This window comes from Passer domesticus, chromosome 9, assembly GCF_036417665.1.
Source record: "Passer domesticus isolate bPasDom1 chromosome 9, bPasDom1.hap1, whole genome shotgun sequence".
NCBI lineage: Eukaryota > Metazoa > Chordata > Aves > Passeriformes > Passeridae > Passer > Passer domesticus.
In genome coordinates, this window is record NC_087482.1 from 24,061,848 (window position 1) to 24,074,810 (window position 12,963).

At 57.3% G+C, this 12,963-nt stretch overlaps 1 long non-coding RNA gene across 1 annotated transcript; it reads right to left on the reverse strand.

Moving 5' to 3' along the window:
* Positions 1-3,413: 3,413 nt before the first annotated feature.
* On the reverse strand, positions 3,414-4,349 carry LOC135308024 (uncharacterized). The gene is made up of 3 exons (XR_010368583.1): positions 4,289-4,349; positions 3,931-4,200; positions 3,414-3,499 (listed from the first exon to the last, which is right to left on the reverse strand). It is a non-coding gene; the product is annotated as an uncharacterized LOC135308024 (long non-coding RNA).
* Between the last annotated feature and the right edge of the window lie 8,614 nt (positions 4,350-12,963).

Genomic DNA, 12,963 nt, shown 5'->3' on the forward strand with positions numbered 1-12,963 from the left:
TCACCTGCTTCTTACCAGTCAGTCAAACATTACGCCTTGGTGGGACAGTGAGAACATACCTGCAGAATGCTCAGAGTGCTTCACAACTTCAGAGCGCCAGGCTAATGGAGAATCCTTCCCAGCATCCCAGTCTGGAAGCAAACCAAGATGATAACTGTTTCCATTGTGTGCCAGGGCTGGCTCTGGCCCTGGGCTGGCGGCAGGGCTCCCGCTCGGGGCTGCTCCTGTGCCTTGGGCCTCTGGGCACTCAGGGCCAGCTCCGCAGCAGCTGCAGCGCCAGGGACGTTGCTGCACCAGTCCCGTTTCCCCGGGGCTCTGAACCAGGTCCAGAGGCCTGGAAGCCGAGGCGCCTCCAGCTTTGGCTGCTGCCGGGCCGGGCAAGGGCAGGCCCTGGGGGAAGAGCTGCTGCCACACAGCCCCGGCCAGGGCTGAGCCCGGCACAGCAATTACCTGCTGTGCCTGTGCCCGTGTCTGGCTTTGCCTTCCTTCCTGCAGCAGGGGCTGGCACCGAAGATGGAGTGCTTCCTTCAAGAAATACCACCTTCCACTGAAGCACTATGTCCATCTCTTGACAAAGGAAGGGAGACAGCTGCATCAGATGGAGCTGTTTCCCACTTGGGTGGTGGCATCAGAGGTAATATTTGTGAAATTTATGGAGCAGGAAAATGGCCAGGTTACAGTGGCATGATGAGAGCACTTCCACCACCAAACAGCCACCCTTTTCCTAATCTGCAGGGCTGGATATAGTGGGGGATCTCAGGGTGTGTTACAGTTTGGGCATGGCCTGTCAGCTGATGCCAAATAACTTCCGGCAGAGGCTGGGCAGAAGCTGCAGCCAGGCCAGGCTGGGAAACAGCCCTGCAGGGCATGAAAGCAGCAGCGGGGCAGCAAGGCTGCCATGGATCCCTTCCCACTGTGCCGGGCACAGCGTGTCCAGATGTGCAGCCAAAGCCCCCGGCTGCTGACTCCCAGGAGCAGCATGAGGGAAATGCACCCACCTTGTCTTCTCTGCAGACATTCCTTCAGCTCTTGCCTCATCTGTTTGGATGGTTCCAGGGATATCTTATCTGTTGTATCTTGGATTTTCCCTGTTGGAGTACCTTAGAGAAAAATATTTCCATTTGCCAGGAATGGATCCCAGAAAAGCAGGGTTCAGCCTGTGGGGTCAGCAGGGACACACTACTCACCCCTGAGATGGGAGCTGGGCTTGAGTGCAGCATCCAAGGTAGCAGCTGGAGAAGCTGGAGAAGTCTTCCCTGTAGACACATCTGTAACACAACAGCCACAAAAGCTTCTGTCACCTGGTGCCTGCCCGCTTGTCTACAATTCTTCCTAGGTGGCACACTGAGAACATACCTGCAGGAGGCTCCAAGGGCTTCAAAACTTTATTCATCCAAGCTGATGGAGAAGCCTTCTCAGCACCCTCATCTACAATGCAATACAGATGAGAACATTTTCCAGTGTGTGCTGGGATCTCTTTCTGCCGCAGGGAACTGGGCACTGCCAGGGAGTCGGGTAAGGCCATGGGAGCCAGATGTGAATAGACACGGCCAAAGCTGCCCAGGGGCCTGGGGAGCTCTGGGCTGCCTCCTGGTCACTCTCCACACTCTTTCCCTGCCCTCAGCAACATCCCTGGGAGGGGTGGCTGCAGCAGTGCAGGGACCTGGAACTCTCCCCCTCACACACAGAAGAAATCCTCCCTAAAGCATGGGGGAAAACTGCAGCAGGCAGTGCCACAGCTATCCATCCTGCCCTCCCTCTGTCCCTCCTGCCCTCCTTCTGTGGGGAAACCCCCCAGATCCCAAGGGCAAACAGCCAGGCCCTCTCAGGACACACTGGAGCCTTGCTCTCCCCCTCTGTCCTTTCCCCACCGTGGGCACCCCGTGCAGTCGCTGCCAGGTTTCAGGACATGTCTCCCATGGAGGGACCCCAGCAGGACTGCTCAGTGCCCTGCGCCTGCTCGGGATAATTCCCCTGGGCTGTGCTGCTCTAGTCCAGGCTGTGCCCGCACTGCCAAACAGCAGAGAGGGCAGCTCAAGCCTCAGCAGGGCTCAGGCCCAGAGGCACAGCAATTACCTCCTGTGCCTGTGCCTGCCATGGCCTCCCTTCCTGGAGCTGAGGCTGGCATGCAACCACTGCTTCTTCCGGGAAATGCTTCTTTCTCCGCAGGCTATCCTTTCATTTCTGGAGAATGGAAAAGAGACAGCTGGATCAGATGAAAACATTCCTGACTGGGAATGGGGAAGGGGACAATTTCAGGAGGCATCACTTGTGAAAGGAATGCACAAGGATCAGAAAACACCCAGGATTTTGGGACAACCCAAGGCTGCTTCCTTCCCCAAACAGCCCCAACATCTGATCTGCCTGGACACCAGGAAATTGCAGGGCATCTGAGGGTGGGCATGGCCTGTGGTGCAATTGGGGCTGTCTGCCAGCTGATGCCAAATGCCTTCCTGCAGAGGCTGGGCAGAAGCTGCAGCCAGGCCAGGCTGGGAAACAGCCCTGCAGGGCATGAAAGCAGCAGCGGGGCAGCAAGGCTGCCATGGATCCCTTCCTGCTGTGCCAGGCACGACGTGCCCAGATGTGCAGCCAAAGCCCCTGGCTGCTGAGTCCCAGGAGCAGCATGAGGGAAATGCACCCACCTTGTCTTCTCTGCAGACGTTCCTTCAGCATTTGCCACATGATTTCTAATGGGTCCTGGAATTTCCTGCCTGCCATGTCTTTGGTCTCTCCTGTCAGAGGACCTTAAGAGAAAGTAGTTCCATTTCCCAGCAATGGACCCCACAAAAGCAGGGCTCAGCCTGAGGGGTCAGCAGGGACACACTACTCACCCCTGCCATGGGAGCTGTCCTTTTGTGCAGCATCCAAGGTAGGAGTTGGTGAGGTCGTCCCTGCAGACACGCCTGTAACACAACAGCCACAGAAGCTTCTGTCACCTGCTTCTTACCAGTCAGTCAAACATTACGCCTTGGTGGGACAGTGAGAACATACCTGCAGAATGCTCAGAGTGCTTCACAACTTCAGAGCGCCAGGCTAATGGAGAATCCTTCCCAGCATCCCAGTCTGGAAGCAAACCAAGATGATAACTGTTTCCATTGTGTGCCAGGGCTGGCTCTGGCCCTGGGCTGGCGGCAGGGCTCCCGCTCGGGGCTGCTCCTGTGCCTTGGGCCTCTGGGCACTCAGGGCCAGCTCCGCAGCAGCTGCAGCGCCAGGGACGTTGCTGCACCAGTCCCGTTTCCCCGGGGCTCTGAACCAGGTCCAGAGGCCTGGAAGCCCAGGCGCCTCCAGCTTTGGCTGCTGCCGGGCCGGGCAAGGGCAGGCCCTGGGGGAAGAGCTGCTGCCACACAGCCCCGGCCAGGGCTGAGCCCGGCACAGCAATTACCTGCTGTGCCTGTGCCCGTGTCTGGCTTTGCCTTCCTTCCTGCAGCAGGGGCTGGCACCGAAGATGGAGTGCTTCCTTCAAGAAATACCACCTTCCACTGAAGCACTATGTCCATCTCTTGACAAAGGAAGGGAGACAGCTGCATCAGATGGAGCTGTTTCCCACTTGGGTGGTGGCATCAGAGGTAATATTTGTGAAATTTATGGAGCAGGAAAATGGCCAGGTTACAGTGGCATGATGAGAGCACTTCCACCACCAAACAGCCACCCTTTTCCTAATCTGCAGGGCTGGATATAGTGGGGGATCTCAGGGTGTGTTACAGTTAGGGCATGGCCTGTCAGCTGATGCCAAATAACTTCCTACAGAGGCTGGGCAGAAGCTGCAACCAGGCCAGGCTGGGAAACAGCCCTGCAGGGCGTGAAAGCAGCAGCGGGGCAGCAAGGCTGCCATGGATCCCTTCCCACTGTGCCGGGCACGGCCTGTCCAGATGTGCAGCCAAAGCCCCCGGCTGCTGACTCCCAGGAGCAGCATGAGGGAAATGCACCCACCTTGTCTTCTCTGCAGACATTCCTTCAGCTCTTGCCTCATCTGTTTGGATGGTTCCAGGGATATCTTATCTGTTGTATCTTGGATTTTCCCTGTTGGAGTACCTTAGAGAAAAATAGTTCCATTTCCCAGGAATGGATCCCAGAAAAGCAGGGCTCAGCCTGTGGGGTCAGCAGGGACACACTACTCACCCCTGAGATGGGAGCTGGGCTTGAGTGCAGCATCCAAGGTAGCAGCTGGAGAAGCTGGAGAAGTCTTCCCTGTAGACACATCTGTAACACAACAGCCACAGAAGCTCCTGTCACCTGGTGCCTGCCCGCTTGTCTACAATTCTTCCTTGGTGGCACACTGAGAACATACCTGCAGGAGGCTCCAATGGCTTCAAAACTTTATTCATCCAAGCTGATGGAGAAGCCTTCCCAGCACCCTCATCTACAATGCAGCACAGATGAGAACATTTTCCAGTGTGTGCTGGGATCTCTTTCTGCCGCAGGGAACTGGGCACTGCCAGGGAGTCGGGTAAGGCCATGGGAGCCAGATGTGAATAGACACGGCCAAAGCTGCCCAGGGGCCTGGGGAGCTCTGGGCTGCCTCCTGGTCACTCTCCACACTCTTTCCCTGCCCTCAGCAACATCCCTGGGAGGGGTGGCTGCAGCAGTGCAGGGACCTGGAACTCTCCCCCTCACACACAGAAGAAATCCTCCCTAAAGCATGGGGGAAAACTGCAGCAGGCAGTGCCACAGCTATCCATCCTGCCCTCCCTCTGTCCCTCCTGCCCTCCTTCTGTGGGGAAACCCCCCAGATCCCAAGGGCAAACAGCCAGGCCCTCTCAGGACACACTGGAGCCTTGCTCTCCCCCTCTGTCCTTTCCCCACCGTGGGCACCCGGTGCAGTCGCTGTCAGGTTTCAGGACATGTCTCCCATGGAGGGACCCCAGCAGGACTGCTCAGTGCACTGCGCCTGCTCGGGATAATTCCCCTGGGCTGTGCTGCTCTAGTCCAGGCTGTGCCCGCACTGCCAAACAGCAGAGAGGGCAGCTCAAGCCTCAGCAGGGCTCAGGCCCAGAGGCACAGCAATTACCTCCTGTGCCTGTGCCTGCCATGGCCTCCCTTCCTGGAGCTGAGGCTGGCATGCAACCACTGCTTCTTCCGGGAAATGCTTCTTTCTCCGCAGGCTATCCTTTCATTTCTGGAGAATGGAAAAGAGACAGCTGGATCAGATGAAAACATTCCTGACTGGGAATGGGGAAGGGGACAATTTCAGGAGGCATCACTTGTGAAAGGAATGCACAAGGATCAGAAAACACCCAGGATTTTGGGACAACCCAAGGCTGCTTCCTTCCCCAAACAGCCCCAACATCTGATCTGCCTGGACACCAGGAAATTGCAGGGCATCTGAGGGTGGGCATGGCCTGTGGTGCAATTGGGGCTGTCTGCCAGCTGATGCCAAATGCCTTCCTGCAGAGGCTGGGCAGAAGCTGCAGCCAGGCCAGGCTGGGAAACAGCCCTGCAGGGCATGAAAGCAGCAGCGGGGCAGCAAGGCTGCCATGGATCCCTTCCTGCTGTGCCAGGCACGACGTGCCCAGATGTGCAGCCAAAGCCCCTGGCTGCTGAGTCCCAGGAGCAGCATGAGGGAAATGCACCCACCTTGTCTTCTCTGCAGACGTTCCTTCAGCATTTGCCACATGATTTCTAATGGGTCCTGGAATTTCCTGCCTGCCATGTCTTTGGTCTCTCCTGTCAGAGGACCTTAAGAGAAAGTAGTTCCATTTCCCAGCAATGGACCCCACAAAAGCAGGGCTCAGCCTGAGGGGTCAGCAGGGACACACTACTCACCCCTGCCATGGGAGCTGTCCTTTTGTGCAGCATCCAAGGTAGGAGTTGGTGAGGTCGTCCCTGCAGACACGCCTGTAACACAACAGCCACAGAAGCTTCTGTCACCTGCTTCTTACCAGTCAGTCAAACATTACGCCTTGGTGGGACAGTGAGAACATACCTGCAGAATGCTCAGAGGGCTTCACAACTTCAGAGCGCCAGGCTAATGGAGAATCCTTCCCAGCATCCCAGTCTGGAAGCAAACCAAGATGAGAACTGTTTCCATTGTGTGCCAGGGCTGGCTCTGGCCCTGGGCTGGCGGCAGGGCTCCCGCTCGGGGCTGCTCCTGTGCCTTGGGCCTCTGGGCACTCAGGGCCAGCTCCGCAGCAGCTGCAGCGCCAGGGACGTTGCTGCACCAGTCCCGTTTCCCCGGGGCTCTGAACCAGCTCCAGAGGCCTGGAAGCCCAGGCGCCTCCAGCTTTGGCTGCTGCCGGGCCGGGCAAGCGCAGGCCCTGGGGGAAGTGATGCTGCCACACAGCCCCGGCCAGGGCTGAGCCCGGCACAGCAATTACCTGCTGTGCCTGTGCCCGTGTCTGGCTTTGCCTTCCTTCCTGCAGCAGGGGCTGGCACCGAAGATGGAGTGCTTCCTTCAAGAAATACCACCTTCCACTGAAGCACTATGTCCATCTCTTGACAAAGGAAGGGAGACAGCTGCATCAGATGGAGCTGTTTCCCACTTGGGTGGTGGCATCAGAGGTAATATTTGTGAAATTTATGGAGCAGGAAAATGGCCAGGTTACAGTGGCATGATGAGAGCACTTCCACCACCAAACAGCCACCCTTTTCCTAATCTGCAGGGCTGGATATAGTGGGGGATCTCAGGGTGTGTTACAGTTAGGGCATGGCCTGTCAGCTGATGCCAAATAACTTCCTACAGAGGCTGGGCAGAAGCTGCAACCAGGCCAGGCTGGGAAACAGCCCTGCAGGGCGTGAAAGCAGCAGCGGGGCAGCGAGGCTGCCATGGATCCGTTCCCACTGTGCCAGGCACGGCCTGTCCAGATGTGCAGCCAAAGCCCCCGGCTGCTGACTCCCAGGGGAAGCATGAGGGAAATGCACCCACCTTCTCTTGTCTGCAGGGGTTCCTTCAGCTCTTGCCTCATCTGTTTGGATGGTTCCAGGGATATCTTATCTGTTGTATCTTGGATTTTCCCTGTTGGAGTACCTTAGAGAAAAATAGTTCCATTTCCCAGGAATGGATCCCAGAAAAGCAGGGCTCAGCCTGTGGGATCAGCAGGGACACACTACTCACCCCTGAGATGGGAGCTGGGCTTGAGTGCAGCATCCAAGGTAGCAGCTGGAGAAGCTGGAGAAGTCTTCCCTGTAGACACATCTGTAACACAACAGCCACAGAAGCTTCTGTCACCTGGTGCCTGCCCGCTTGTCTACAATTCTTCCTTGGTGGCACACTGAGAACATACCTGCAGGAGGCTCCAAGGGCTTCAAAACTTTATTCATCCAAGCTGATGGAGAAGCCTTCCCAGCACCCTCATCTACAATGCAATACAGATGAGAACATTTTCCAGTGTGTGCTGGGATCTCTTTCTGCCACAGGGAACTGGGCACTGCCAGGGAGTCGGGTAAGGCCATGGGAGCCAGATGTGAATGGACATGGCCAAAGCTGCCCAGGGGCCTGGGGAGCTCTGGGCTGGCTCCTGGTCACTCTCCACACTCTTTCCCTGCCCTCAGCAACATCCCTGGGAGGGGTGGCTGCAGCAGTGCAGGGACCTGGAACTCTCCCCCTCACACACAGAAGAAATCCTCCCTAAAGCATGGGGGAAAACTGCAGCAGGCAGTGCCACAGCTATCCATCCTGCCCTCCCTCTGTCCCTCCTGCCCTCCTTCTGTGGGGAAACCCCCCAGATCCCAAGGGCAAACAGCCAGGCCCTCTCAGGACACACTGGAGCCTTGCTCTCCCCCTCTGTCCTTTCCCCACCGTGGGCACCCCATGCAGTCGCTGCCAGGTTTCAGGATATGTCTCCCATGGAGGGACCCCAGCAGGACTGCTCAGTGCCCTGCGCCTGCTCGGGATAATTCCCCTGGGCTGTGCCGCTCTAGTCCAGGCTGTGCCTGCACTGCCAAACAGCAGAGAGGGCAGCTCAAGCCTCAGCAGGGCTCAGGCCCAGAGGCACAGCAATTACCTTCTGTGCCTGTGCCTGGCATGGCCTCCCTTCCTGGAGCTGAGGCTGGCATGCAACCACTGCTTCTTCCGGGAAATGCTTCTTTCTCCGCAGGCTCTCCTTTCATTTCTGGAGAATGGAAAAGAGACAGCTGGATCAGATGAAAACATTCCTGACTGGGAATGGGGAAGGGGACAATTTCAGGAGGCATCACTTGTGAAAGGAATGCATAAGGATCAGAAAACACCCAGGATTTTGGGACAACCCAAGGCTGCTTCCTTCCCCAAACAGCCCCAACATCTGATCTGCCTGGGCACCAGGAAATTGCAGGGCATCTGAGGGTGGGCATGGACTGTGGTGCAATTGGGGCCGTCTGCCAGCTGATGCCAAATGCCTTCCTGCAGAGGCTGGGCAGAAGCTGCAGCCAGGCCAGGCTGGCAAACAGCCCTGCAGGGCGTGAAAGCAGCAGTGGGGCAGCGAGGCTGCCATGGATCCCTTCCTGATGTGCCGGGCACGGCGTGTCCAGATGTGCAGCCAAAGCCCCTGGCTGCTGAGTCCCAGGAGCAGCATGAGGGAAATGCACCCACCTTGTCTTCTCTGCAGACGTTCCTTCAGCATTTGCCACATGATTTCTAATGGGTCCTGGAATTTCCTGCCTGCCATGTCTTTGGTCTCTCCTGTCAGAGGACCTTAAGAGAAAGTAGTTCCATTTCCCAGCAATGGACCCCACAAAAGCAGGGCTCAGCCTGAGGGGTCAGCAGGGACACAATACTCACCCCTGCCATGGGAGCTGTCCTTTTGTGCAGCATCCAAGGTAGGAGTTGGTGAGGTCGTCCCTGCAGACACGCCTGTAACACAACAGCCACAGAAGCTTCTGTCACCTGCTTCTTACCAGTCAGTCAAACATTACGCCTTGGTGGGACAGTGAGAACATACCTGCAGAATGCTCAGAGGGCTTCACAACTTCAGAGCGCCAGGCTAATGGAGAATCCTTCCCAGCATCCCAGTCTGGAAGCAAACCAAGATGAGAACTGTTTCCATTGTGTGCCAGGGCTGGCTCTGGCCCTGGGCTGGCGGCAGGGCTCCCGCTCGGGGCTGCTCCTGTGCCTTGGGCCTCTGGGCACTCAGGGCCAGCTCCGCAGCAGCTGCAGCGCCAGGGACGTTGCTGCACCAGTCCCGTTTCCCCGGGGCTCTGAACCAGCTCCAGAGGCCTGGAAGCCCAGGCGCCTCCAGCTTTGGCTGCTGCCGGGCCGAGCAAGGGCAGGCCCTGGGGGAAGAGCTGCTGCCACACAGCCCCGGCCAGGGCTGAGCCCGGCACAGCAATTACCTGCTGTGCCTGTGCCCCTGTCTGCCATCGCCTTCCTTCCTGCAGCAGGGGCTGGCACCGAAGATGGAGTACATCCTTCAAGAAATGCCACCTTCCACTGAAGCACTATGTCCATCTCTTGACAAAGGAAGGGAGACAGCTGCATCAGATGGGGCTGTTTCCCACTTGGGTGGTGGCATCAGAGGTAATATTTGTGAAATTTATGGAGCAGGAAAATGGCCAGGTTACAGTGGCATGATGAGAGCACTTCCACCACCAAACAGCCACCCTTTTCCTAATCTGCAGGGCTGGATATAGTGGGGGATCTCAGGGTGTGTTACAGTTTGGGCATGGCCTGTCAGCTGATGCCAAATGCCTTCCTGCAGAGGCTAGGCAGAAGCTGCAGCCAGGCCAGGCTGGGAAACAGCCCTGCAGGGCGTGAAAGCAGCAGCGGGTCAGCGAGGCTGCCATGGATTCCTTCCCACTGTGCCAGGCATGGCGTGTCCAGATGTGCAGCCAAAGCCCCCGGATGCTGACTCCCAGGGGAAGCATGAGGGAAATGCACCCACCTTGTCTTGTCTGCAGGGGTTCCTTCAGCTCTTGCCTCATCTGTTTGGATGGTTCCAGGGATATCTTATCTGTTGTATCTTGGATTTTCCCTGTTGGAGTACCTTAGAGAAAAATATTTCCATTTGCCAGGAATGGATCCCAGAAAAGCAGGGTTCAGCCTGTGGGGTCAGCAGGGACACACTACTCACACCTGAGATGGGTGCTGGGCTTGAGTGCAGCATCCAAGGTAGCAGCTGGAGAAGCTGGAGAAGTCTTCCCTGTAGACACATCTGTAACACAACAGCCACAGAAGCTTCTGTCACCTGGTGCCTGCCCGCTTGTCTACAATTCTTCCTAGGTGGCACACTGAGAACATACCTGCAGGAGGCTCCAAGGGCTTCAAAACTTTATTCATCCAAGCTGATGGAGAAGCCTTCTCAGCACCCTCATCTACAATGCAATACAGATGAGAACATTTTCCAGTGTGTGCTGGGATCTCTTTCTGCCGCAGGGAACTGGGCACTGCCAGGGAGTCGGGTAAGGCCATGGGAGCCAGATGTGAATAGACACGGCCAAAGCTGCCCAGGGGCCTGGGGAGCTCTGGGCTGCCTCCTGGTCACTCTCCACACTCTTTCCCTGCCCTCAGCAACATCCCTGGGAGGGGTGGCTGCAGCAGTGCAGGGACCTGGAACTCTCCCCCTCACACACAGAAGAAATCCTCCCTAAAGCATGGGGGAAAACTGCAGCAGGCAGTGCCACAGCTATCCATCCTGCCCTCCCTCTGTCCCTCCTGCCCTCCTTCTGTGGGGAAACCCCCCAGATCCCAAGGGCAAACAGCCAGGCCCTCTCAGGACACACTGGAGCCTTGCTCTCCCCCTCTGTCCTTTCCCCACCGTGTGCACCCCGTGCAGTCGCTGTCAGGTTTCAGGACATGTCTCCCATGGAGGGACCCCAGCAGGACTGCTCAGTGCCCTGCGCCTGCTCGGGATAATTCCCCTGGGCTGTGCTGCTCTAGTCCAGGCTGTGCCCGCACTGCCAAACAGCAGAGAGGGCAGCTCAAGCCTCAGCAGGGCTCAGGCCCAGAGGCACAGCAATTACCTCCTGTGCCTGTGCCTGCCATGGCCTCCCTTCCTGGAGCTGAGGCTGGCATGCAACCACTGCTTCCTCCGGGAAATGCTTCTTTCTCCGCAGGCTCTCCTTTCATTTCTGGAGAATGGAAAAGAGACAGCTGGATCAGATGAAAACATTCCTGACTGGGAATGGGGAAGGGGACAATTTCAGGAGGCATCACTTGTGAAAGGAATGCACAAGGATCAGAAAACACCCAGGATTTTGGGACAACCCAAGGCTGCTTCCTTCCCCAAACAGCCCCAACATCTGATCTGCCTGGACACCAGGAAATTGCAGGGCATCTGAGGGTGGGCATGGCCTGTGGTGCAATTGGGGCTGTCTGCCAGCTGATGCCAAATGCCTTCCTGCAGAGGCTGGGCAGAAGCTGCAGCCAGGCCAGGCTGGGAAACAGCCCTGCAGGGCATGAAAGCAGCAGCGGGGCAGCGAGGCTGCCATGGATCCCTTCCTGCTGTGCCAGGCACGACGTGCCCAGATGTGCAGCCAAACCCCCCGCTGCTGAGTCCCAGGAGCAGCATGAGGGAAATGCACCCACCTTGTCTTCTCTGCAGACGTTCCTTCAGCATTTGCCACATGATTTCTAATGGGTCCTGGAATTTCCTGCCTGCCATGTCTTTGGTCTCTCCTGTCAGAGGACCTTAAGAGAAAGTAGTTCCATTTCCCAGCAATGGACCCCACAAAAGCAGGGCTCAGCCTGAGGGGTCAGCAGGGACACACTACTCACCCCTGCCATGGGAGCTGGCCTTTTGTGCAGCATCCAAGGTAGGAGTTGGTGAGGTCGTCCCTGCAGACACGCCTGTAACACAACAGCCACAGAAGCTTCTGTCACCTGCTTCTTACCAGTCAGTCAAACATTACGCCTTGGTGGGACAGTGAGAACATACCTGCAGAATGCTCAGAGGGCTTCACAACTTCAGAGCGCCAGGCTAATGGAGAATCCTTCCCAGCATCCCAGTCTGGAAGCAAACCAAGATGAGAACTGTTTCCATTGTGTGCCAGGGCTGGCTCTGGCCCTGGGCTGGCGGCAGGGCTCCCGCTCGGGGCTGCTCCTGTGCCTTGGGCCTCTGGGCACTCAGGGCCAGCTCCGCAGCAGCTGCAGCGCCAGGGACGTTGCTGCACCAGTCCCGTTTCCCCGGGGCTCTGAACCAGCTCCAGAGGCCTGGAAGCCGAGGCGCCTCCAGCTTTGGCTGCTGCCGGGCCGGGCAAGGGCAGGCCCTGGGGGAAGTGCTGCTGCCACACAGCCCCGGCCAGGGCTGAGCCCGGCACAGCAATTACCTGCTGTGCCTGTGCCCGTGTCTGGCTTTGCCTTCCTTCCTGCAGCAGGGGCTGGCACCGAAGATGGAGTGCTTCCTTCAAGAAATACCACCTTCCACTGAAGCACTATGTCCATCTCTTGACAAAGGAAGGGAGACAGCTGCATCAGATGGAGCTGTTTCCCACTTGGGTGGTGGCATCAGAGGTAATATTTGTGAAATTTATGGAGCAGGAAAATGGCCAGGTTACAGTGGCATGATGAGAGCACTTCCACCACCAAACAGCCACCTTTTTCCTAATCTGCAGGGCTGGATATAGTGGGGGATCTCAGGGTGTGTTACAGTTTGGGCATGGCCTGTCAGCTGATGCCCAATAACTTCCGGCAGAGGCTGGGCAGAAGCTGCAGCCAGGCCAGGCTGGGAAACAGCCCTGCAGGGCGTGAAAGCAGCAGCAGGGCAGCAAGGCTGCCATGGATCCCTTCCTGCTGTGCCCGGCACGACGTGTCCAGAAGTGCAGCCAAAGCCCCCGGCTGCTGACTCCCAGGAGCAGCATGAGGGAAATGCACCCACCTTGTCTTCTCTGCAGGGGTTCCTTCAGCTCTTGCCTCATCTGTTTGGATGGTTCCAGGGATATCTTATCTGTTGTATCTTGGATTTTCCCTGTTGGAGTACCTTAGAGAAAAATAGTTCCATTTGCCAGGAATGGATCCCAGAAAAGCAGGGTTCAGCCTGTGGGGTCAGCAGCGACACACTACTCACCCCTGAGATGGGAGCTGGGCTTGAGTGCAGCATCCAAGGTAGCAGCTGG